Genomic DNA, 24,874 nt, shown 5'->3' on the forward strand with positions numbered 1-24,874 from the left:
AAAAAAAAAATCCAAAAGATTCTGCAATTAAACTATTAGATTTGATGAGTGAACTTAACAAGTTTGTTGAATATTTGATCAGCATGAAATAATTATAGTAATTATATTTCTACAGAGCAGGTACATAAAAATAATCAAATGAAAAGATACCTTATAAATAACATAAAATACTTCAAATATCCAGAAACAAGTAAAAGATTTATACAACCTCTACAGAGAAATTATTGAGAAAAATTAAAGACATAACTAAATGAAGAAATATACTGAGTTTAAAGTTTGGATGACTCAGTATTTTGAAGATGTCAATTCTCCTAAAGTCAATCTATAGATTTATTATAATGCTATTTAGATTATAAACAGCATGTGAGTATAAATTTATAGGCTGATTTTAAAATTATATGAAAATGCAAAGACTCAAAAATAGTCAACTCAATCTTAAGAAGAACAAAAATGGAAGACATATATCATCAGTATGAAGAGATTCACTGACATAGGACCCCACATACACTGCACTGGACAAAAGTCACCCACTTTACAGCAAAGGGGATATGGCAGTGTGCCCCTAACCATTGTCTCTCCTTGTCTTAACACATACTGTACCACTCAGAAGCTAGCTGGGAGAGAATTCCTTGTGAGGATAGGATGCTGTCCTCCATGATGAAGTATACACCCTAAATTGACTAAAGTGATGCGGTTCAACGTCCCGAGTAGATAAACTCTCTAGGTACAAGTTCCAAGGTACAGGGGATCCCATATATCATCATTTCAAGTAGCCCCCTCGGGGAATTTATGTTTCTTGTTTCAGCAGCTCCAGGAATAGTAAATGTCTCATTGAACTTACAGCCACAGCTGCTGTTTGGTCACTTTGTGCCCCTCCGGCCAAGAGATCTGGGGATAAGGAAAGGAATCAACCTATTGGTAGAGGTAATTGACCCCAATCATGAGAAGGAGATAGGGCTGCTGTTACAGAAAGGGGCGGAGAAAAGTATGTCTGGCATTTGGTGATTGGTAGGGGGACTCTAGGTCCTCCCCTCTGATTGTGACAGATAAATGCACAGTGCTGCTGCTAAAGCCTGAGAAGGGCATGGTGACCAGGGGCTCAGCTGCAAGCTCAAGACCAGGTGTGGTGAGGAGAGCTGCAGTTCATTCTAGTAACTTTCTCTCCTACCTCTCACCAGGAAAGGAGTCCAACCACAACCCTAAAGAAGTGATTTGTAGATAGAATGAATGTACTATAAGAAGCAAGTGGATTTAAGCAACACAGGGTGAACTATGTTGTATCTGACTATGTCACCCTGCTCTGGCCTTCTGGACAAGCCGCTCATGCCACCAGCTGCAGAGAATGTTGCTGATGGCTTCCAGCTGTGTCCTCAGACTTTTGTCCTCATGAAGGGAGCTACCTCATCTACCATTCAGACCCCTCTCCAGGGCATGGGCCCTTGCCTAACTATGGGACAACTCTGAAGGTCATTCCCCTTCTAGCCTGAAGACTGGCGATGGCCTCAGTTTCATTTTATCCAATCCTGCTTCCTTCATTTTCATAAAGGATTTGTTTCCAATCATACTGTCCAATAAACCTTATCCATACAAACTCCTATTTGAGCTGGGGAACCTGTCCCAAGTTTTCTTATTTAGTTTAAAGCATATGCATCTATGGCTAGACTGCCAGCACCCTGAAGGCAAGTGTGGTCTCATTTCTGCTGTATCTCTGGCTCCTAGTGCAGAGTTTTGCACACTGCAGGGGCTCAATGTATAACCGATGACTAAATCAAGAATTGCCCTTCCCACTAGACTGTCAACTTCTTTTTTTTAAACGATTTTATTTATTTATTTGAGAGAGACAGAGAGAGAGAGAGAGAGCATGAGTGAAGAGACGGAGAAGCAGATTCCCTGCTGAGCAGGGAGCTTAATACTGGGCTTGATCCCAGGACCCTGAGATCGTGACCTGAGCCGAAGGCAGGCGCTTAATTCACTGAGCCACCCAGGGGCCCTTAAACTGTTAACTTCTTGAGAACAGGACTACATATAAGCTTTTTTTGTTTTATTCTTTTTTTTTTTAATATTTTTATTGTTATGTTAATCCCCATACATTACATCATTAGTTTTAGATATAGTGTTCCATGATTTATTGTTTGTGCATAACACCCAGTGCTCCATGCAGAACATGCCCTCCTCAATACCCATCACCAGGCTAACCCATCCTCCCAACCCCCTCCCCTCTAGAACCCTCAGTTTGTTTTTCAGAGTCCATTGTCTCTCATGGTTCTTCTCCCCCTCCGATTTCCCCCCCTTCATTCTTCCCCTGCTGCTACATTCTTCTTCTTCTTTTTTTCTTTCTTAACATATATTGCATTATTTGTTTCAGAGGTACAAATCTGAGATTCAACAGTCTTGCACAATTCACAGCGCTTACCAGAACACATACCCTCCCCAGTGTCCGTCACCCAGTCACCCCATCCCTCCCACCCCACCCCCCACTCCAGCAACCCTCAGTTTGTTTCCTGAGATTAAGAATTCCTCATATCAGTGAGGTCATATGATACATGTCTTTCTCTGTTTGACTTATTTCGCTCAGCATAATACCCTCCAGTTCCATCCACATCGTTGCAAATGGCAAGAGCTCATTCCTTTTGATGGCTGCATAATATTCCATTGTATATATATACCACATCTTCTTTATCCATTCATCTGTTGATGGACATCTTGGCTCTTTCCACAGTTTGGCTATTGTGGACATTGCTGCTATAAACATCGGGGTGCACGTACCCTTTCGGGTCCCTACTTTTGTATCTTTGGGGTAAATACCCAGGAGTGCAATTGCTGGATCATATGGAAGCTCTATTTTCAACTTTTTGAGGAACCTCCATACTGTTTTCCAGAGTGGCTGCACCAGCTTGCATTCCCACCAACAGTGTAGGAGGGTTCCCCTTTCTCCGCATCCCCGCCAACATCTGTCATTTCCTGACTTGTTAATTTTAGCCATTCTGACTGGTGTGAGGTGGTATCTCACTGAGGTTTTGATTTGGATTTCCCTGATGCCAAGCGATATTGAACACTTTTTCATGTGTCTTTTGGCCATTTGGATGTCTTCTTTGGAAAAATGTCTGTTCATGTCTTCTGCCCATTTCTTGATTGGATTCTTTGTTCTTTTGGTGTTGAGTTTGATGAGTTCTTTATAGATTTTGGATACTAGCCCTTTATCTGATATGTCATTTGCAAATATCTTCTCCCATTCTGTCAGTTGTCTTTTGGTTTTGTTGACTGTTTCCTTTGCTTTGCAAAAGCTTTTTATCTTGATGAAGTCCCAATAGTTCATTTTTGCCCTTGCTTCCCTTGCCTTTGGCGACGTTTCTAGGAAGAAGTTGCTGCGGCTGAGGTCGAAGAGGTTGCTGCCTGTGTTCTCCTTTAGGATTTTGATGGACTCCTGTCTCACATTGAGGTCTTTCAACCATTTGGAGTCTATTTTTGTGTGTGGTGTAAGGAAATGGTCCAGTTTCATTCTTCTGCATGTGGCTGTCCAATTTTCCCAACACCATTTGTTGAAGAGACTGTCTTTTTTCCATTGGACATTCTTTCCTGCTTTGTCAAAGATTAGTTGACCATAGAGTTGAGGGTCCATTTCTGGGCTCTCTATTCTGTTCCATTGATCTATGTGTCTGTTTTTGCGCCAGTACCATACTGTTTTGATGATGACAGCTTTGTAGTAGAGCTGGAAGTCTGGAATTGTGATGCCGCCAGCTTTGCTTTTCTTTTTCAACATTCCTCTGGCTATGCGGGGTCTTTTCTGGTTCCATACAAATTTTAGGATTATTTGTTCCATTTCTTTGAAGAAAGTGGATGGTATTTTGATGGGGATTGCATTGAATGTGTAGATTGCTCTAGGTAGGATTGACATCTTCACAATATTTGTTCCTCCAATCCATGAGCATGGAACGTTTTTCCATTTCTTTGTGTCTTCCTCAATTTCTTTCATGAGTATTTTATAGTTTTCTGAGTACAGATCCTTTGCCTCTTTGGTTAGATTTATTCCTAGGTATCTTATGGTTTTGGGTGCAATTGTAAATGGGATCGATTCCTTAATTTCTCTTTCTTCTGACTTGTTGTTGGTGTATAGGAATGCCACTGACTTCTGTGCATTGATTTTATCTCCTGCCACTTGACTGAATTCCTGTATGAGTTCTAGCAGTTTTGGGGTGGAGTCTTTGGGATTTTCCACATAAAGTATCATATCATCTGCAAAGAGTGAGAGTTTGACTTCTTCTTTGCCGATTTGGATGCCTTTGATTTCTTTTTGTTGTCTGATTGCTGTGGCTAGGACTTCCAATACTATGTTGAATAGCAGTGGTGATAGTGGACATCCCTGCCGCGTTCCTGACCTTAGGGGGAAAGCTCTCAGTTTTTCCCCATTGAGAATGATATTCGCTGTAGGTTTTTCATAGATGGCTTTTATGATATTGAGGTATGTACCCTCTATCCCTATACTCTGAAGAGTTTTGATCAAGAAAGGATGCTGTACTTTGTCAAATGCTTTTTCTGCATCTATTGAGAGGATCATATGATTCTTGTTCTTTCTTTTGTTAATGTATTGTATCACGTTGATTGATTTGCGGATGTTGAACCAACCTTGCAGCCCAGGGATAAATCCGACTTGGTCGTGGTGAATAATCCTTTTAATGTACTGTTGGATCCTATTGGCTAGTATTTTGGTGAGAATTTTTGCATCCATGTTCATCAGGGATATTGGTCTGTAATTCTCCTTTTTGATGGGGTCTTTGTCTGGTTTTGGGATCAAGGTAATGCTGGCCTCATAAAATGAGTTTGGAAGTTTTCCTTCCATTTCTATTTTTTGGAACAGTTTTAGAAGGATAGGTATTAATTCTTCTTGAAATGTTTGGTAGAATTCCCCTGGGAAGCCATCTGGCCCTGGGCTTTTGTGTTTTGGGAGATTTTTGATGACTGCTTCCATTTCCTTAGTGGTTATAGGTCTGTTCAGGTTTTCTATTTCTTCCTGGTTCAGTTTTGGTAGTTGATACATCTCTAGGAATGCATCCATTACTTCCAGGTTATCTAATTTGCTGGCATAGAGTTGCTCATAATATGTTCTTATAATTGTTTGTATTTCTTTGGTGTTGGTTGTGATTTCTCCTCTTTCATTCATGATTTTGTTGATTTGGGTCATTTCTCTTTTCTTTTTGATAAGTCTGGCCAGGGGCTTATCAATCTTGTTAATTCTTTCAAAGAACCAGCTCCTAGTTTCGTTGATCTGTTCTACTGTTCTTTTGGTTTCTATTTCATTGATTTCTGCTCTGATCTTTATGATTTCTCTTCTCCTGCTGGGTTTAGGCTTTATTTGCTGTTCTTTCTCCAGCTCCTTTAGGTGTAGGGTTAGGTTGTGTACTTGAGACCTTTCTTGTTTCTTGAGAAAGGCTTGTATTGCTATATACTTTCCTCTTAGGACTGCCTTTGCTGTATCCCAAAGATTTTGAATAGTTGTGTTTTCATTTTCATTGGTTTCCATGAATTTTTTTAATTCTTCTTTAATTTCCTGGTTGACCCATTCATTCTTCAGTAGGATGCTCTTTAGCCTCCATGTATTTGAGTTCTTTCCGACTTTCCTCTTGTGATTGAGCTCTAGTTTCAAAGCATTGTGGTCTGAAAATAGGCAGGGGATGATCCCAATCTTCTGGTACCGGTTGAGACCTGATTTATGACCTAGGATGTGATCTATTCTGGAGAATGTTCCATGGGCACTAGAGAAGAATGTGTATTCCGTTGCTTTGGGATGGAATATTCTGAATATGTCTGTGAAGTCCATTTGGTCCAGTGTGTCATTTAAAGTCTTTATTTCCTTGTTGATCTTTTGCTTCTACGATCTGTCCATTTCAGTGAGGGGGGTGTTAAAGTCCCCCACTATTATTGTATTGTTGTCGATGTGTTTCTTTGCTTTTGTTATTAATTGCCTTATATAATTGGCTGCTCCCATGTTAGGGGCATAGATATTTACAATTGTTAGATCTTCTTGTTGGATAGACCCTTTAAGTAGGATATAGTGTCCTTCCTCATCTCTTATTACAGTCTTTGGTTTAAAATCTAATTTGTCTGATATAAGGATTGCCACCCCAGCTTTCTTTTGGTGTCCATTAGCATGGTAAATGGTTTTCCACCCCCTCACCTTCAATCTGGGGGTGTCTTTGGGTCTAAAATGAGTCTCTTGCAGACAGCATATCGATGGGTCTTGTTTTTTAATCCAATCTGATAGCCTGTGTCTTTTGATTGGGGCATTTAGCCCATTTACATTCAGGGTAACTATTGAAAGATAGGAATTCAGTGCCATTGTATTGCCTGTAAAGTGACTGTTACTGTATATTGTTTGTGTTCCTTTCTGGTCTATGTTGCTTTTAGGCTCTTTGTTTAGAGGACCCCTTTCAATATTTGTTGTAGGGCTGGTTTCGTGTTTGCAAATTCCTTTAGTTTTTGTTTGTCCTGGAAGCTTTTTATCTCTCCTTCAATTTTCAATGACAGCCTAGCTGGATATAGTATTCTTGGCTGCATATTTTTCTCATTTAGTGCTCTGAATATGTCCTGCCAGTCCTTTCTGGCCTGCCAGGTCTCTGTGGATAAGTCTGTTGCCAATCTAATGTTTCTACCATTGTAGGTTACATATCTCTTCTCCCGAGCTGCTTTCAGGATTTTCTCTTTGTCTCTGAGACTCGTAAGTTTTACTATTAGATGTCGGGGTGTTGACCTATTTTTATTGATTTTGAGAGGGGTTCTCTGTGCTTCCTGGATTTTGATGCCTGTTTCCTTCCCCAAATTAGGGAAGTTCTCTGCTATAATTTGCTCCATTATACCTTCTGCCCCTCTCTCTCTTTCTTCTTCTTCTGGGATCCCAATTATTCTAATGTTGTTTCGTCTTATGGTATCGTTTATCTCTCGAATTCTGCCCTCGTGATCCAGTAGTTGTTGATCTCTCTTTTTCTCAGCTTCTTTATTTTCCATCATTTGGTCTTCTATCTCACTGATTCTTTCTTCTGCCTCATTTATCCTAGCAGTTAGCGCCCCCATATTTGATTGCACCTCATTGATAGCCTTTTTGATTTCTACTTGGTTAGATTTTAGTTCTTTTACTTCTCCAGAAAGGGTTTCTCTAATAACTTCCATGTTTTTTTCAAGCCCAGCTAGTATCTTTAAAGTGATGATTCTGAACTCTAGATCTGACATCGTACTAATGTCCGTATTGAGTAGGTCCCTGGCAGTCGGTACTACCTCTTGTTCTTTTTGTTGAGGTGATTTTTTCCGTCTTGTCATTTTGTGCAGAGGAGAATAGATTAATGAGAGAACAAAATGCTAGCAGGGTAACAACGTCCCCAGAAAATATACTCTAAACAAATCAGAAAAGATCTGAAGCAGTGGGAAAAGAAAGGGAAAGAGAGAAAAAAGAAAAGGAAAGAAAAAAAGAAAAAAGAAAAAGATAAAGATAAAAACAAACAAAAGCAGAACAAAACAAAACAAAACAAAAACAGAATGTGATCAAATATGATCAGGCTGGATTATAGATCAGTGCCACACACTAGATTTTGGGTGTATTTTGGTCTGTTAAAAGAAAGTCCCTCCCAAAATTTTAAAGAAAGAAAAACTTATATATGTACAAAAATAAGGGTTGATATGATGAAGGGATGGAATATGACTGTAAAGATGGAAATTATAAAAAATTTTAAAAAAGGATTTGATAAGTTGTTTGAAAAAAGAAAGAAGAGGATTAAAAAAAAAAAAGAAAGAAAAAAGGGAGAGAATGTGATCAGGCAGGGGAGTAGAAAAAAACCATACACTAGAGATTTAGAGTATATTTTGTTTTTTTTTTATTTTTTTTATTTTTTTTAAATGTTTTATTTATTTATTCATGAGAGTCAGAGAGAGAGAGAGAGAGAGAGAGAGGCAGAGGCAGAGGGAGAAGCAGGCTCCCCGCCTAGCGGGGAGCCCGATGCGGGACTCGATCCCAGGACCCTGGGATCATGACCTGAGCCGAAGGCAGACGCTTAACCATCTGAGCCACCCAGGCGCCCCTAGAGTATATTTTGATCTGTTAGAAGAAACTATCTCAAGATTTTAAAGAGATAACAACTTATATATATATATGCCAAAAATACGGGTAACTAGTATGAAGGGATAGAATATGACTTTAAAAATGAAAAATAAAAATGTTTTTTTTTTTTAAAAAAGGGATTGATAAGATGTTGGTTGAAAAAGGGAAAAAGAAAAATTCAAAAAAAAAGAAAAAAAGGAAAAAAGAAAAAAAGACAGTTAAAAAAAATAATTAACTTTGAAAGACTAAAGAATCATGGTAAAAAAGCCATGAATTCTATGTGCAGTATTCCCCTAGCGCTGGAGTTCTGCCGTTCTCATTGATCGGTAAACTTGGTCTTGGCTGGCTGTTCTCGCTGATCTTCTGGGGGAGGGGCCTGTTGCCGTGGTTCCCAAATGTCTTTGCCGGAGGCGGAATTGCCCCGCCCTTGCCGGTCCGGGCTAAGTAATCTGCTCGGGTTTGCTCTCCGGAGCTTTTGTTCCCTGCAAGCTCTCCGTACAGCTTTGGAGGCGGAGAGTGAAAATGGCGGCCTCCCAGTCTCCGCCCCGGCGGAGCCGAGAACTCGGGGTCCCGCTCCTCAGCGAGCCCCCAGAGAAAAGCAGTCAGTCACTCCCGTCTCCCCGGTCTCCGGCCACACTCCGCGCTCACCCGGCCTGTGATCGCGCCTTTCTATCTGGCACCCGACCCCGGGTGGAGTCTCCAAACCCAGCAGATCCCCGCGGTGCGCTCCCGCACCTCTCCTCCCGGGGGAAGAAGGTGAGTCTCCCCGGATCTGCCGCTTGTTGGGTCCCTGCTGGAGGAGCAGTGGCCCGACTGTGCCGCGGATCACGGTTTATAGCAACCCCGAGCTGAGAGCCTGCGCCTGGGCTCCGTCTCTGCAGCCGGCTTCCCTGCTCTGATACCTGGGAGCTCTGCCACACTCAGGCACCCCCGGTCTTTCTGTGACCCCGAGGGTCCTGAGACCACACTGTCCCGCGAGGGTTCCACCCCCCACTTCGCCACCAGAGTGACGTCCCTCAGCGGAGCAAACTTCTAAAAGTTCCGATTTTGTGCTCCGTGGCTCTATCACTTGCCAGAAGCGGCCGACGGAGGCCCCTCCCCCGCCGCCTATCCTCCCGAATAACGCCTCGGATTCACTTCTCCGCACGTCCTACCTTCCAGAAAGTGGTCGCTTTTCTGTTCAGAGAGTTGTTGCTGTTCTTTTCTTCGATCTCCTGTTGAGTTTGTAGGTGTTCAGAATGGTTTGATCCCTATCCAGCTGAATTCCTGAGAGGAGACGAAATCCAGGTCTCCTACTCCTCTGCCATCTTGCTCCGCCCCGCTTTTTTTGTTTTATTCTTACATAGGCTATAATAACCATTCAATGGAGGCTTTAAATAAATATACTTTGCTCTTTAAAAGGAAGGTTCAACTCGTAACAAAAGCAAAGTTAACCTATTCATTTATATCAGAAGGTGCTTTTATTGTTTGCCCAGTAGCAACTGCTTGTCCTTTTTCCTTCACAAAATTCAGATCAGCACCTTTGATCTACTAACAGGTGGGGACGGGTGAACAATAACCTAATATGGTTTCCCATTTCGTTATTTTAAATTATTTTGACATATGCACAAAGAAAGTGCCAGCCTTATCATTAAACTGGTAACATTTTAGAAGAGATATTGACAGACACTGATGGAAATGAGCTCTTACTGGATCATCACTGGTTTGAACTTTCCAGCGTCAGAAGTTCCAAATTGGCTGAGTGATTCTGAAGCCATGCGAACAAGGACAGTTTGAGGGAAACATCAGGGAGTCCTGATTCTATTAACTGTAATCACCGTGGTGTTTCTGCTCGCCAGTACAACACATTTTCCATGTAGCAATAAATGCTGAAGCACATTTCATTAATTTGTGATTTCCCCTAAACAGCAATGTGCATAGCCCCAGATCAGTGTGCGACTTTACCAAAGAAATAGAAAGAAGAGAAGTACAATGAAACAAAGCACCAGACCATCTTCCAGGAAGGCTGCTCTTTGCTATGAGGTGTTTTGGACTAGGTCTACTAACGCAGCCCAGTCAAAAGCCTGCTCCTCTGAGGGTCATGGATTCCCAAGAAAAATCTTTCAAGGAACTGAGGGTAAATCAGAGCCTGCTGCATTTGGCCAAGGTTGCCAGCTCGCTGCGGCTTCTCTCTGGGCGCCTGTGCAGTCAATCTGTCTACACTTAAGTCAGAAACTTGAAATTCTAATCACCGCCCTGACGGCAGTTTGCAGTATGTCCTGGTGAAGGCCACTTACCGCTTCTGGTGCTCCGGCAGTTTCTCGGCTAGAGCTTGGGAGGAGGGACAGAAATATCCGACTGTGACTCTCCAGAGAATTAATATTGGCAGAACACTTGGACCTCTGTTGATGAACACTTAGGGAGCCTTGTAGACACTCAACAGGGTAGAGCATTTTCATTTGGGGTTATCTATGGAATAAACCCAGTTCTCCCCACAGTTATTATGTATAAAGGAACTAGTCTAATACCAAGAGATGATATGGGAACTTTGTTGGACATGGAACTGTGATTTTATTATTACTGGCTACTCACATTCCCATGTTATATGTTCATTCAGAAGTTAGAAGCATGTATTTGGATGTTTCTGTTCAGTGCTGACATGCATGAGGGGCTAACATCACACACAAGGAAATTAAAGGCAGTCTGTAGCTTTTGGGAAGAGTCCTTATTGCATCAAAACAACAGTGTGTCTTTGCCAGATAATTCCTATTTACCCCTTGAGATCCCCTACCCTTTTATACTTCTGTCCTGTGAGGCTGGCCCGTACAGATAACCACAAAAAATCCTTTTCCTTTGGCTTCCTTTTGGTTCAGGCAATGGACAGCCCTGAGTTGATCAGAGGGAGGGAGGAGAATGAGGTCAGGGTATTTATTTCCCAGGTCCCCCCCTTCTCTCTAGAATCTCCTTTGGACTCACTGTGGGCCTTGACAGGCAGTAACTGCTCTTAACAACATGGTCTCTTTATGTGGCTCTCTCCTTCCAGGTTCTAGTAACTATTCCTTCCCTTCAACTCTTCGGACCTGAGTATATACTGAAAAGCCCCTTATTGTATCTCTACACTCTTTCCCACACCTTGGTAAATAATCTTGTTAAAACATCTTTATGTTATCTTGGTTTAATGTGCCATCTGCTTCCTGCTCCAAACTGAGTGACATACCTCCAATTCTTCCTCCTTCTTTTTCCATCAAGTTCTAGCTTTTTTGACTCTCCACACAATCTGGTTACTATGCCATGATGCATCTGTGTCTCTGCCAAGAGAGGTTCATGTGGAATCTCACAGGTTCCAGATCAGCGCTGTCCAACAGAAATATAACACAAGCCACACATGTAAAATTTGAATTTTTTAATAACCACATATAAAAAAGTTTTTAAAAAGAAATTAATTTTAACAAACTATTTCATTTCAACCAATATATCTGGGTACTATGCTAAACACTTTACAAATATTATCTCATGTAATTTTTTTTTTTTTTTTTTTGAGAAAGATAAAGAGAGAGAGAAGGAGAGAGATTCTCAAGCAGACTCCACGCCCAACTTGGAGCCTGACACAGAGCTTGATCTCACAATCTTGAGATCATGACCTGGGCCAAAATCAAGAGTCAGAGGCTTAACTGACAGAGCCACCCAGGCGCCCCTCATGTAATTTTTATAATAATCTTAAGAGGGTTATCCTGAAATGTTCTAGGGTTGAGAAAGTTTCATTCCTTGAATCATTTGCTCATCAAGAAATATTTATTGAATGCTACTGTGTACCAGGCTCTGTAATAGGATCTGCAATACTCAGTGAACAAAGGTATGCATTCATGGCACTCATATTCCAGTGGGAGCAGAAGAGAGAATAAACAAGCTAAACTAAACCATATATCATTCATATATATATATATATATATATTAGTGATATATATAATATTAGTGAAAAATGCTATATATATATATATATATATATATATATATATATATTATATACCAATTAAAATATATACCATACTAGTGAAAAATGCTACAGCCAAAAATAAAGCAAGAAGGGGATAGGAAGAGTGTGGCAAGAATTGAAATTCTAGGGGTGCTTGGGTGGCTCAGTCGGTTAAGCATCTGCCTTCCACTCAGGTCATGATCCCAGAGTCCTGGGATTGAGCCCCGTGTCAGGCTCCCTGCTCAATGGGGAGCCTGCTTCTCCCTCTCCCTCTTCTGCTCCCCCCATTGTGGTCTCTCTCTCTCTGTCAGGTAAATGAATAAAATCTTTAAAAAAAATTGAAATTCTACACAGGTTGGTCAGACCACCTACTGTGACAAGACCTTTGAGTAATGCCCTGAAAATACCAGCCATGTAGCTAACCAGAGAAAGAATAATTTAAGTAGACAAAGCAGCAAGTGCAAAGGCCCTGAACATGGCATGTGCTTGAACTGTTGAAGGAAGAGCAAGAAATATAGTGTAACTAGAATAAGTAGTGACACTGAGTGTTACGTGTGAGTGATGAATCATTAAATTAAAAAAAAATACAGGTGGGTCTTAAGCAGACAACATAAAGATTTATTTAAGAATAAATTAGAATGTGACTACTTATTTTACAGAAAAGAAATAAACAAAATTAGCTTAAATCAGGGGTTGGTAAACTACCACCTGTAGACTAAATCCAGCCTACCACGTTTTTGTAAATAAAGTTTTATTGGAACATAAAAAAAGGAATAAGTAGTGACAGCACAGGGCAGGATAACAGAGGGCAAGTTCAGAGAAATATTCAGGGAGTGAATGTATGCATCATATATGACCTTTTAGGTCAGAGGGAGAACTTTAGGTTATATACTGAGTGAAATGGGAAGTCCATTAGCAGATTTGGAGCAGAGGCATAGCATCACTTAAGTTTTTGCAGAATCACCCTCATAGCTGCAGAATTGATGGAAAGGAAGCAAATGAAAAGGTAGGCGATGTAGGAGGTACTGCAATAATTTGGGCAAACTGTGGGGGTGGTGGGATGGAGTACTTTGGACTAGGGGGTGGCCCTGGAAGAATGACAAGAGACTGGATTATGAATTTATTTAAAGAATGTAAAAAAAAAATAAAATAATGTGAAGATGACTCTAAGTTTAAGAAAAATGTCTGGTTCACATTGTAAATAAAAAACAGAGCTAGGATTTAATTTTAGATCTGCCTGACTCCAAAGCTCGAGCTCTTAATTGTGAGTAATAAGACCTTGGCTTTCTTCTCATCTGGAGATGTCTGGGTGCTCCCATAAGATGGATCATACCTTTAGACTGACGGGCAACTTGTATATATTCTCCAAATGATGTACCCTCTGCCTGAATTTTGAGGTCACGATTCAGTTTAGTGATCTGGGAAAGTGTTCTCCTCTCTCTCTCCCTCTCTCTCCTTCTCACCCCCCACTTTGTCTCCTGCCTCTCCTCCTCATTCTCTTTCTCCTCTTGCTATATTCTCTCTCACACTCACATATACATATGTATTCATTATTATCAAGTATTTCATTGTAATGTCTTACATTTTATAATTGTTTTGGAATCAAGGTCTTTTTTGGGGGGGGAGGGTCAGAGGGAGAGAAAGAGAGAGAATCTTAAGCAGGCTCCAAACTCAGTGTGGAGCCTGACATGGGACTCAATCTCACAACCCTGAGATCATGACCTGAATGTAAGTCAAGTCAGACCCTTAACTGACTGAGCTACCTGGGCACCCCAGGACCAAGTTCTTTTAAACCAGATTTTCATATAATATACTTAATGGTTATTGTTTGATTATATTAACATCATTATCTTTTCCATTCCAAATATGTTGTATGACTTTTTAAAAGTTACTTTGTGACAATACAGAGAATCAAATTAGCTTGGTTGCAATCTTCTTGCCCAAACTAAATTCTCATACTCCTCCCATCAAGAATTTTCTCAATGTCTAGGTAATAGCCTCTGTTTATGTTCTGTACTTTTACACCTGTTTCATAACTCATATGGCTCCCTGTGTTTGGTTTGCTCTTCTTTGTCTATCCTTCCTTCTACCAATCACCACTTCCTTGGCTGATGGACTTTTACCACAACAAATAGAATATATTCTCTCTCCCCATGTACGTCTCAGTGTTGGTCTTCATATTGGCTATTTGTATCACCTCCCTTTGGAATCAATTTTGGTAATATCAGAAGATTACACATGAAGGTAGTAATTCAAAGCTGGCTTATTTATTTATTTATTTATTTTTCAATTAGCCAACATACAGTACATCATTAGTTTTTGATGATTCATCAGTTGTGTATAACACCCAAAGGACAAATTAATCCAGTCAAGAAATGGGCAGAAGACATGAACATGAACAGACACTTCTCCAAAGAAGACACATTTTCTTTTTTAAATTTTTTTTATTTAAATTCAATTTAATTAACATATTCTGTATTATTAGTTTCAGAGGTAGAATTTAGTGATTCATCAGTTGTATATGACACCCAGTGCTCATTACATCACGTGCCTTCCTTAATGCCCATCACCCAGTTATCCCATCCCCCCAACCGCCTCCCCTCCAACAACCCTGTTTGTTTCCTACAGTTAAGAGTCTTTTATGATTTGCCTCCCTCTTTGTTTTCATCTTATTTTATTTTTCCTTCCCTTGCCCTATGTTCATCTGTTTTGTTTCTTAAATTCCACATTAGAGTAAAATCATATGGTATTTGACTTTGGCTGACTTCTTTTGCTTAGCATTATATTCTTTAGTTCCATCCACGTCATTGCAAATGGCAAGATTTCATTCTTTTTGAAGGCTGAGTAATAGTCCATTATATATATCACATCTTCTTTATCCATTCTTCTGTCAATTGTCTTTTCATATTTTGGCTATTGTGGACATTGCTGCTATAAACATTGGGGTGTATGTGCCCCTTCGAATCACTATGTTTGTATCTTTTGGATAAATACCTGGTAGTGCAATTGCTAGGTCATAGGGTAGCTCTATTTTTAACTTTTTGAGGAACCTCCATACCGTTTTCCAGAGTGGCTACACCAATTTGCATTCCCACCAACAGTGTAAGAGGGTTCCCCTTTCTCCACATCCTTGCCAACAACTGTTGGTTCCTGAGTTGTTAATTTTAGCCATTCTGACTGGTGTGAGGTGGCATCTCATTGTGGCTTTGATTTGTATTTCCCTGATATTGAGTGATGTTGAGCATTTTTTCATCTGTCTGTTGGCCATTTGGATGTCTTCTTCGGAGAAATGGTTCATGCCTTCTGCCCATTTCTTGACTGGATTTTTTTGGGGGTGTTGAGTTTGATAAGTTCTTTACAGATTTTGGATACTAGTTTATTTGATAAGACATTTGCAAATATCTTCTTCCATTCTGTAGGTTGCCTTTTAGTTTTATTGTTTCCTTTGTTGTGCAGAAGCTTTTTATCTTGATGAAGTCCCAGAAGTTCATTTTTGCTTTTGTTTCTCTTGCCTTTGGAGATGTGTCTAGCAAGAAGTTGCTATGGCTTAGGTCAAAGAGGTTACTGCCTGTGTTCCACTCCAGGATTTTGATGGTTTCCTGTCTCACATTTAGGTCTTTCATCCATTTTGAGATTATTTTGTGTATGGTGTAAGGAAGTGGTCCAGTTTCATTCTTCTGCATGTGGCTGTCCAGTTTTCCCAACACCATTTGTTGAAGAGACTGTCTTTTTTCCATTAGATATTCATTCCTGCTTTGTCGAAGATTAGTTGATCATAGAGTTGAGGGTTAATTTCTGGGTTCTTTATTCTGTTGCATTGATCTATGTGTCTGTTTTTGTGCTAGTACCATACTGTCTTGATGATGACAGCTTTGTAATAGAGCTTGAAGTCTGGAATTGTGATGCCACCAGCTTTGCTTTTCTTTTTCAACATTACTTTGGCTATTTGGGGTCTTTTTTGGTTCTATATGAATTTCAGGATTGTTTGTTCCAAAGCTGGCATATTTTCAATTCCTGTGTCATTACTAGTGCCTTAAAAATATTTGCAGTCATGGGGAACCTGAGTGGCTCAGTAGGTTAAGCATCTGACTCTTGGTTTTGGCTCAGGTTATGGTCTCAAGGTCATGAGAGATTGAGCCCTGCGTAGGACTCTGCACTCAGTGGGGAGTCTGCTGGAGATTCTCTCTCCCTTTCTGTCTCTGTCTGCCTCTTCCCCTGCTTGCTCTCTCTTTCTCAAATAAATGAATCTTTAAAAAAATATATTTGTACTTATAATAAAGTTATGTTATTAAATATATGAGAAATGTTCTGCTACTTGGAGACTTAAATTCAAGACCTGAAAAATAAACTCCAATATGTTTTGAGGGCAATTATAAAGATCCTACAAATTATAGAACCCAAATTCTTTTTTTTTTTAAAGATTTTATTTATTTATTTGACAGAGAGATAGAGAGAGAGCACAAGTAGGCAGAGTGGCAGGCAGAGGGAGAAGCAGGTTCTCCGCTGAGCAGGGAGCCAGACATGGGGCTCGATCCCAGGATCCCAGGATCATGACCTGAGCTGAAGGCAGCCGCTTAACCGACTGAACCACCCATGTGCCCCAGAACCCAAATTCTAAAAATAAAAGTTTCCATACTCTTGGCTTCCTTTCACAATATATACGCATACCAAATCATCAGGTTGTACACTTTAAATATCTTACAATTTTATTTGTTAATTTTACCTCAATAAAGCTGAAAAAAAAAATACCTATCCAAGTATATAGGCAAGTTTCTGGTAAAAGCATAGAATCAGAAGTCATAAGATCTGCAATTTTTTCTAGTTATAGCTGCATGACTTCCTTAGTCAACCCACCTAGATGTTTTCCTACTTAAATGTCCTCATTTCTGTAGTAATGGATAAATATTAATTTTCTTAAGTGTAAGATTTTTTCAAAGTTTTTTTTTTTTTAATCAGGATGTGTTTTATGATACAAATGTCAAAGATGGGAATAAACTATCATTTAACAAAAATAAATGTTATTAAATCAGTTTTGTGTCTAATATGGGTGGCCTGTCTCAAGGCATCTTGTAATCAAATAAATATGGTGATTTTTCATCTCCTTCTCAGACTATCAGGAGGACCTGAAGATACAACAAGATGAAAATAATACTAGATCAGTTGCAAATGCCTTTAGGGCAAGGCAGAAAATGTAGGTGAAAGAAAAACTGAATGTTCTGGTTACTCCATCTCCAAAAGAGGTTGATGGTGGTAGGACGGGAGACAAAGCACCACTAAGCTCTGGATAATAGTTGCCCGGCAGGATGAAGGTCAGGTTTGGGGGACAGCCTGATTTTGCTAGAGAAGCTAAGATATTCTTGTTTCTGTATGTGTATTACATATGAATTTGTGTGGGAAAGTATGTGAAAGTCTCTAACTCTTACATTTGGGCAATAATTTAATTCTAATTTTGGATATTATACTGTACAAGTCAGTACCTTCTAACCTTCTAACCTCAAATACAGGAAAATTAGGGTCTCAAGAAGTGACATTAAAGCCACTTAGCAATTCCATCCTAAATAAATAAATTTATAATTTGTATAATGCATCCTTGAATTACTGAAACGGAGGGTGTTTAACATGGACATAATATGGTGATTCAAATTGGTATCATAGATGAAAGTGGATATTTTACACATATATATGAAATTTTGACCACACATATAGAGTATTTTATTTTAGGCAAAATATTTTGTCTTATGCAATATTTGTCTTACGCATTAGACATACTAATTTTAAAGATGTTTTGATTACTCCTCAGTGTAAAAGTGCAATTACTGTAGATAAATAGTGGCATGGCTATCATTAAGTGAAACAATGATTTCAGAAACACATTAATGCACTAATGTAATACCAAAATTTTGTAAGTGTTATTATAGAAACTTTTGTTCACTGATATAAATGTGCAATTTACATTTGAACTATTACGAGTGGGTTTTAAAAAACACATAGACATGTCAGCAATTGGGCTTTGTCATGCATAGGCCAGTCGATTTTCTTTTAGTTCTGTGGGGTTGTAAATTCATATAGGACTAAATCTGTAAAAAATGCCTATTACTTAAAAAAATCAACTTAGATCTGATTTCTCACATTGGATAGCCACTTTAACTGACTGACAGCTGAACTAGTCTCTCAAATCTAAAAAGCCTATTAATATTTGGCAGCAAGTAATGGAAGTACCCTGGGTTGGTGCAAGAGCAAAAGAGCACTTTCAAATTTTAATGAATGGGTGGTCTGTGAGCTGTCATCAATATGACAGTAATGGCCTGTAGAAAGGGAAAATGGGTCTTCGGGACACGGTGGGGAAAAGCAAAAAATAATCTACACTATTGGTAGAGAGTAGATCACTTATAAGACAGAGTCAGTACCAGAAACATCCAAGCAAAGGAATTATTTCACATAGGCATTTTTACTGTTTCAAGAACGTCTTTTCCCCAGCCACAGTGTAGTCGTAACTGAAGAATAATTTCCAATATTGCACTATGTCATTTTCAATAGCCTGTACTGTAGACCCAAAGGGTGGATTAAAATGGAGGATGATAGCAATTTCATGACAGTCTCACAGATGAAACTTAAATACTGATAGTTCTAAGTCCTTTATATTTTAGCAGGTAACAACTCCTCTAAGGCAGCAGATTAAAATTGTGTGATTATATAGTATACATTTAATTTGTTAATACATTTATTTAATTATTTGAGAGAGAGAGCAGGGGGAGAAGCAGAGGGAGAGGGAGAGAGAATCTGAAGCAGACTCTGCTCTGAGTGCGGAGCCCATCGCCATGTATTTTCTGTATCTTGGATCTGGTTACCAAGGAATGTACTTCTGTGTCAATTCATCAACCTGTGCATTTAGTATCTGAACATTTTTCCTTTACAGATTCCTCAAAATACCTCAAGAAAAAAGAAAAAAAAAAAAACTACTGAAAAATAAAAACACCTTTTACTAAAAGGTTGTTCAGTAGCATTGTTCCGGAATGGCTTAGGTTTTGCCAATCCTGGTAAACCAGCCTCGATAACAATTCAGTTTCAAGTCACGTCAGAGAATTCATCACAGATTTATAGAGTTGGAAGGAAAGTTGTAGACTATCAACTGTGTGTTCTACAGTCACAAAAGGGGAACCAGAAGCATAGAGGTGAAGTCCTTGCAGGAGGCCAGCCAGCTGGACAATAGCTGAATTAGGACTCAAACTTTCATTCTTTTTAGTTAGAATTTCTTCCACCATCTGCTGTTTCAGTTTCAGTTTCTCCTCATATAGCCTCTGAAGTAGGTGTGCCAGATTCAACAACCATTCAGCGTAAGACCACTCAGCTATGGCGGCAGGCTCCAGCCCTGCAGGCCATGAGGCTGGTCTCCTTCCGTCCACAGTGCTTACCCCTTCTCCTTTTAAGCTTGCCTCCGGGAATTCACTTTTTCCCTGCCATTTTCCAAAGCAGCTTCCACCTGTGCCAGCACTCCATGTACCTCTTACCTGGGAGCACCTCCAGAGGAGCTAATGGTCTGCTCAGTGCCTTCTATCCTTGGCCTTTTAAAACATGCATGGGTCCTTAATATATCAATAGCTTTATCACACTTATCGAGGGGGTAGAGAAAAGAATAGGGGAAAATAATAAGAGGAAACAAATCAGGTTCTAAACTCTCACTGAATATTTCCTGATGGAGCCTTAGCAGCTCTTCTCAGAATACGTGCAAATGCAGAAGATACAATCCATGGGAGTGAAAAGGAAATCAGTATATTGAAATAATTACCAATATATTAAAAGAAATATATTTGTAAGACAATATATGAGCTTCTTTTTTAAGGCCATGATCTAGCGGCAGGTCTAATAACTATAATTACATAGAGCCCAAATAATATTTGATTTATCTGCCACTATTGTAACAGGATATGAAAGTATTTATGATTTCTGTTGGTGAAGACATCATAGATACTGCTAATATTACTATGCATGGGTTTTTGTCTTTTGTTTTCTTTTTTCTCTACCTTCTTAATTCAAGTTCACTGACCTAAGTAAAGAACTTTATTCTAATCATTGGCTCTAGAAGTTAGTTCTTATATATAGACAAAACTGCCTGAAATGGGAACACTGGAGAAAGGCCAGGGATGGGGGAATACTATCAACATCAGCAATAATAATAAAAACCCGTGTCTAAGGCAGGGGCTGGATGTTTTTCCCAGACCCTCCCCCATGAACTCCGGAATCCTTATATCACCTTTTCAAGAAGTCATTCGGAGAGGGGTTGCACATAAGCAAGCATGGAAATTGTATAACATAGAGGTGGGGGAACAATATGTTAGTAAGGAGGTGTAAAAAAGGTAAGACAGTGCCTTCTCTGTTTTCAAGGACCTTGCAGTTGGGAGGAAAAAAAGATTAACCATCAGAGGTAAGTACCAAGCCATTAAGTACTTAACAACAGAGTTTGTGCTACACTGTGAAATAATTTGAAACGTGCATTTTAATAAACTGGTAGGAAAAAAATACATTAGATTTTGTAACATGTTTACAGATTTTAAAAATTTGCTGGGCTCTATTTTTCTAAGTTTTTTAGCACTGCTTGTAAAGCTCCAAATTCTTTGAAGAAGGATATTTTTGCCCCCGGCACTCCCAGCCTCTTGTGATTTGTTGCTTTTTCTCCAAGACACTTTCAGCTTTCTAAGGCAAGGCAAAGACTTATTTATTTGACCTAGCTTTTCATAATTACTCAGGCTACTAATTTTATTATGCCAAATAGTATCTTGGGAAACCTTGTGTGAAGGGCGTGATGGAAGGGAGCTTTGATTGATAGGTTGTTTCTCATTTTGCAAAATTTTCCATGATGCAATTCAATTAAACTTTAATTGAGGATAATAATAGATAAGAGTTTTATATATGGATTATATTTTCATTAATTTTAAGTGGGATTTTAGTAAAAGAAAAATAAGGTGGATAAAAATATCTGCTTGTCAATTTTTTACTGACATTTATATTTTGGTTCTGTGGTATTTTAAAAGGAAAAAAATGCAGTTGGTTTTGAGTATATACATTGAGATTAAGACTTCAAATTTTTTTTTTCTTGAGGAGTGATCATTTTGGCTATGTTATACACCCTATCCTAGGGATGTAGTTTATTTAAAAAAGAAGGTATCATTGCAGAAATATAGAATGTGATTTTTAAAGCAACTTTTATCTTTCTTTTTCTGATCCATTATCAGATATGTACAGAAATGACCACTAGAGGTCTCTCCACCCTGAATTATTTTTGATTCCTGAAATGAGATTGTACTTACTAAATTTTCAATCTCTTGCCTGTTTATGATAGCTGGTGAAAGTTTGCTGCATTTGACATGATAGCTAGCTATGACCTCAACAAAGGAGAGTGGCACAGACATCCAAACCGCTACACCTGTGAGTCTATTTTATTTACATACGAGAATGTTTGTTTCACCCCCTTTGTTCTATAGAGTTCATTTGACAAGTGTGCATATAGAGACTTGTTACAGTGTGTAATTTTAACATAATGAGGTGGTCTGTGTGTGTGTGTGTGTGTGTTTAGATAAAACAATCCTAAGACTGCTTCCAGCAAACATTTATAAATTGTCCTTTACTATATGAATCATAAAACATGAAATTAAAATGCCAGCAAGGTTTAGGAACCCCATAACCCTCTCCATAGACTTTAATCCCACACCCTGGTTCAAGAAAAGATAGGCTGTAACCGATGGACAAGCTGTTTGATTAGAAAAGTCAGAATTTAGGATGAGCTGTGGTCACCCAATTTGTGAATTAATCCTTGGAAGTTAGATTAATTCTCTGATGTGGCCCAAAGAAACCTGCAGGCCAAATGAAGGGGGAAAAAAAAGGATCTTCTTCAAAGTGGAATGATCCATGAGACTGGATTCATATGTGACTAAAGGAAGAGAAAATACCAAGTAAACCCACTGCCTTTCACTCATAATTATTTTTCTTTTCAAAATCAAAGTCTACAGAATCCAGAGACATAAGCAGGACTGCATATAAGAAGCCATTACAGTATTTATCCTAAGTAAATACGGTAATAAGCAATGTAAAGGGATTGCTTTTTTCCTGAATCAGCTTGCATTAATGATTAAGATATGAGACAAAAATAATCTCAAGGTATCAGCTGTCTGAGTTGGAGGAATCCCAAACCCCTAGTGTTTTGCTGCTAAATTTTTGCATCAGTAAACATCAGTCCAGAGGGAACCTCCACTTGGATCCCAAGATGAGAATGGAATGGGGATAAATACTGAAACTTGGATGACCCCCTCCAAGGCAAAGGATTCCACCTCCTCACAAAGCAGAGAGCAATAATCAAAGATGGCATGCTTTTTTAGTAATATCACACTGCTTATAGAAAACTTTTTAACAGTCATAGTTTATGGAAATGATGTGTGCTACATCAGTTCAATGAAATGCCTGGAAGCATATGCAAAGTGTTCATGGCAGTGTTGTGTATAATCACAGAAAATGAGAACAAATCTATTATCCAACAATAGGGGAATGGTTAGTGAAACATCCAGGTAGAATTTAATACGATTATATGTGCTAATATTTGTTTAAAAAGAAGAGCTTTTGTAATCAATTAATAAGTGGAAAAGCTGGCTACAGCTATGGTTTTCAAGTATTTTAACCAACAATAAGAAAATAATTATACATTATGATCCCAGGTACATATACACACATACCCGCCCACCTCCCCCATATATATACACGCAACAATAATCACCCTGACTCTACACTATTTCTCTGTTTCTTTATATTCTATTTAAATTAATTATTTTAATGCTGGTTGTTACCCACTAAATAGATTTTCTGACTCACTAATTGGTCATAACTCAGTTTGAAAATCCTTGAGACTAAGAATAACATTATATGAAACCAATTTTAAATTCATAAATTTTCATGGGAAAAAATTCATGGGAAATTTTTTTAAAGATTTATTTATCTGAGAGAGACAGAGAGAGCCCCTTCTCTATTGTTAGGTTTAGCCAGTGTTCATCTGCCAGAAGCCAGAGTGACATCCCTAATCTCTTATTTTCCAACTCAGAGTACCGCAGAAAAGAGGAGAGGAAAGAAAGGAAGGAAAGAAGGAAGGAAGGATGGATCAAAGAAAGGAAATAAGAGAGGAAAGGAGAGAGGAATAATTCTCATATAGGTACTACATTTTTTTTTTAATTTACCCAAAGTATTCGTGTGTGTGTGTGTACAAATGTGTATGTGTAGATTTTTGGGCTCAGAGCTTATTTTTATGTTTCCCAAGGGGCTGAAACTGAATAACAAAAACGCTGTTTGAGCCATTCATTTCATTAGTCCTGTCAATTTGAGAAATTCACATCCTGATTTTTCTGTGCCTTAATTTCCCTGTTTGTAAAATGAAGTTGCTGTGCTAAGATTTCACTCCTATGTCTAAGAGATATTTTGGCTCAGGAGGAATCACCTGGTCAACTGATGCTTCGCTTGCAGGTATATATATTTTGGATTATTGATAACTCAAAATCCATACCTCTTGCCCTATGCTGAACTCCCACACAGGGAGAACACTGCAAACTTGCTGCGCTACATGTTAGATTTAGCTCAGCTTCTAAATCAGATCAGATCAAATGCCCCCTTTTTATGAGAAATATTTGTAACATTTCATTCACTATTTTGAATTGCTTGACTACTTTAAGTTACAATTCCACATAATTAAAGGAAAACCTACTGACATGTGGATGACGATGCTACTCTGCTGCCATGGGTATATATTTATTTAAACAGTCTGTATCTTCTATGGATATTGGTTCATCTGGCTTTTAGTGTTAAAGATCATGAGTTATATTTGATAGAAGGTCATGTAAAGGGATTTGATAAGCTTTATTCACAGTCTTTGAAATGTTAAAGATCCTTCCAGAGACCCAATTGAAATTTAAAGAAGTCACTACTGATGATAGTTAAGTCTTCTGGGAAGACTTAAAGATTCTTTCTGGGAACGGATTATAAGGACTTCCCATCTGTGTATGATTCATAGGCATTTCTTTCTTTTTTCTTTTTTTTTTTTTTAAGATTTTATTTATTTATTTGACAGAGAGATAGAGCCAGAGAGCACAAGTGGAGGGAATGGCAGAGGGAGAGGGAGAAGCAGACTCCCCACTGAGCAGGGAGCCCCATACGGGACTCAATCCCAGGACCCTGGGATCATGACCTGAGCCAAAGGCAGATGCTTAACCATCTGAGCCACCCAGCCGCCCCCCTTAGGCATTTCTGAGTGCATAGACCAATGGTTAAGAGATGGCAGCATGTGCTGGGGAGCCTGGGTGGCTCAGTCGGTTAAGTGTCCAACTCTTCGTTTTTGGCTCAGGTCACGATCTCAGGGTGATGAGATCGAGTCCTGCACAGGGCTCCATGCTCAGTGCAGAGTGCTTGAGATTCTTTCCTTCTCCCTCTGCCCCTCCCCCTGCTTACTTGTGTGCTCTCTCTCACGAGTGTGCACACGCTCGCTCTCTCTTTCTCTCTCTCTCAAATAAATAAATAAAATCTTAAAAAAAAAAGAAAAGAAAGAAATGACAGCATGTGGGCCACATCTACCTCCAAGGATGTTTTCTTTGGCCTTTGGATGCTAAAATAATTTTTACAAATTAGTTACAGATACTAAAAATGAGGGATTCCACATCATAGGACAGATTTGTTTTTCAGGTTCTCTTTAAGAATCCTAACATCTGTCTACCCTGGACCCACATTGCCAAGCACCCCGGTGGACTGAGTAATGATTGCACTTTATTGTGGGTATGGGCTTGGCAGTTGAACACAGCCTAAGCTGCACCCTA

Source organism: Halichoerus grypus, chromosome 1 (genome assembly GCF_964656455.1).
Source record: "Halichoerus grypus chromosome 1, mHalGry1.hap1.1, whole genome shotgun sequence".
Classification (NCBI taxonomy): domain Eukaryota; kingdom Metazoa; phylum Chordata; class Mammalia; order Carnivora; family Phocidae; genus Halichoerus; species Halichoerus grypus.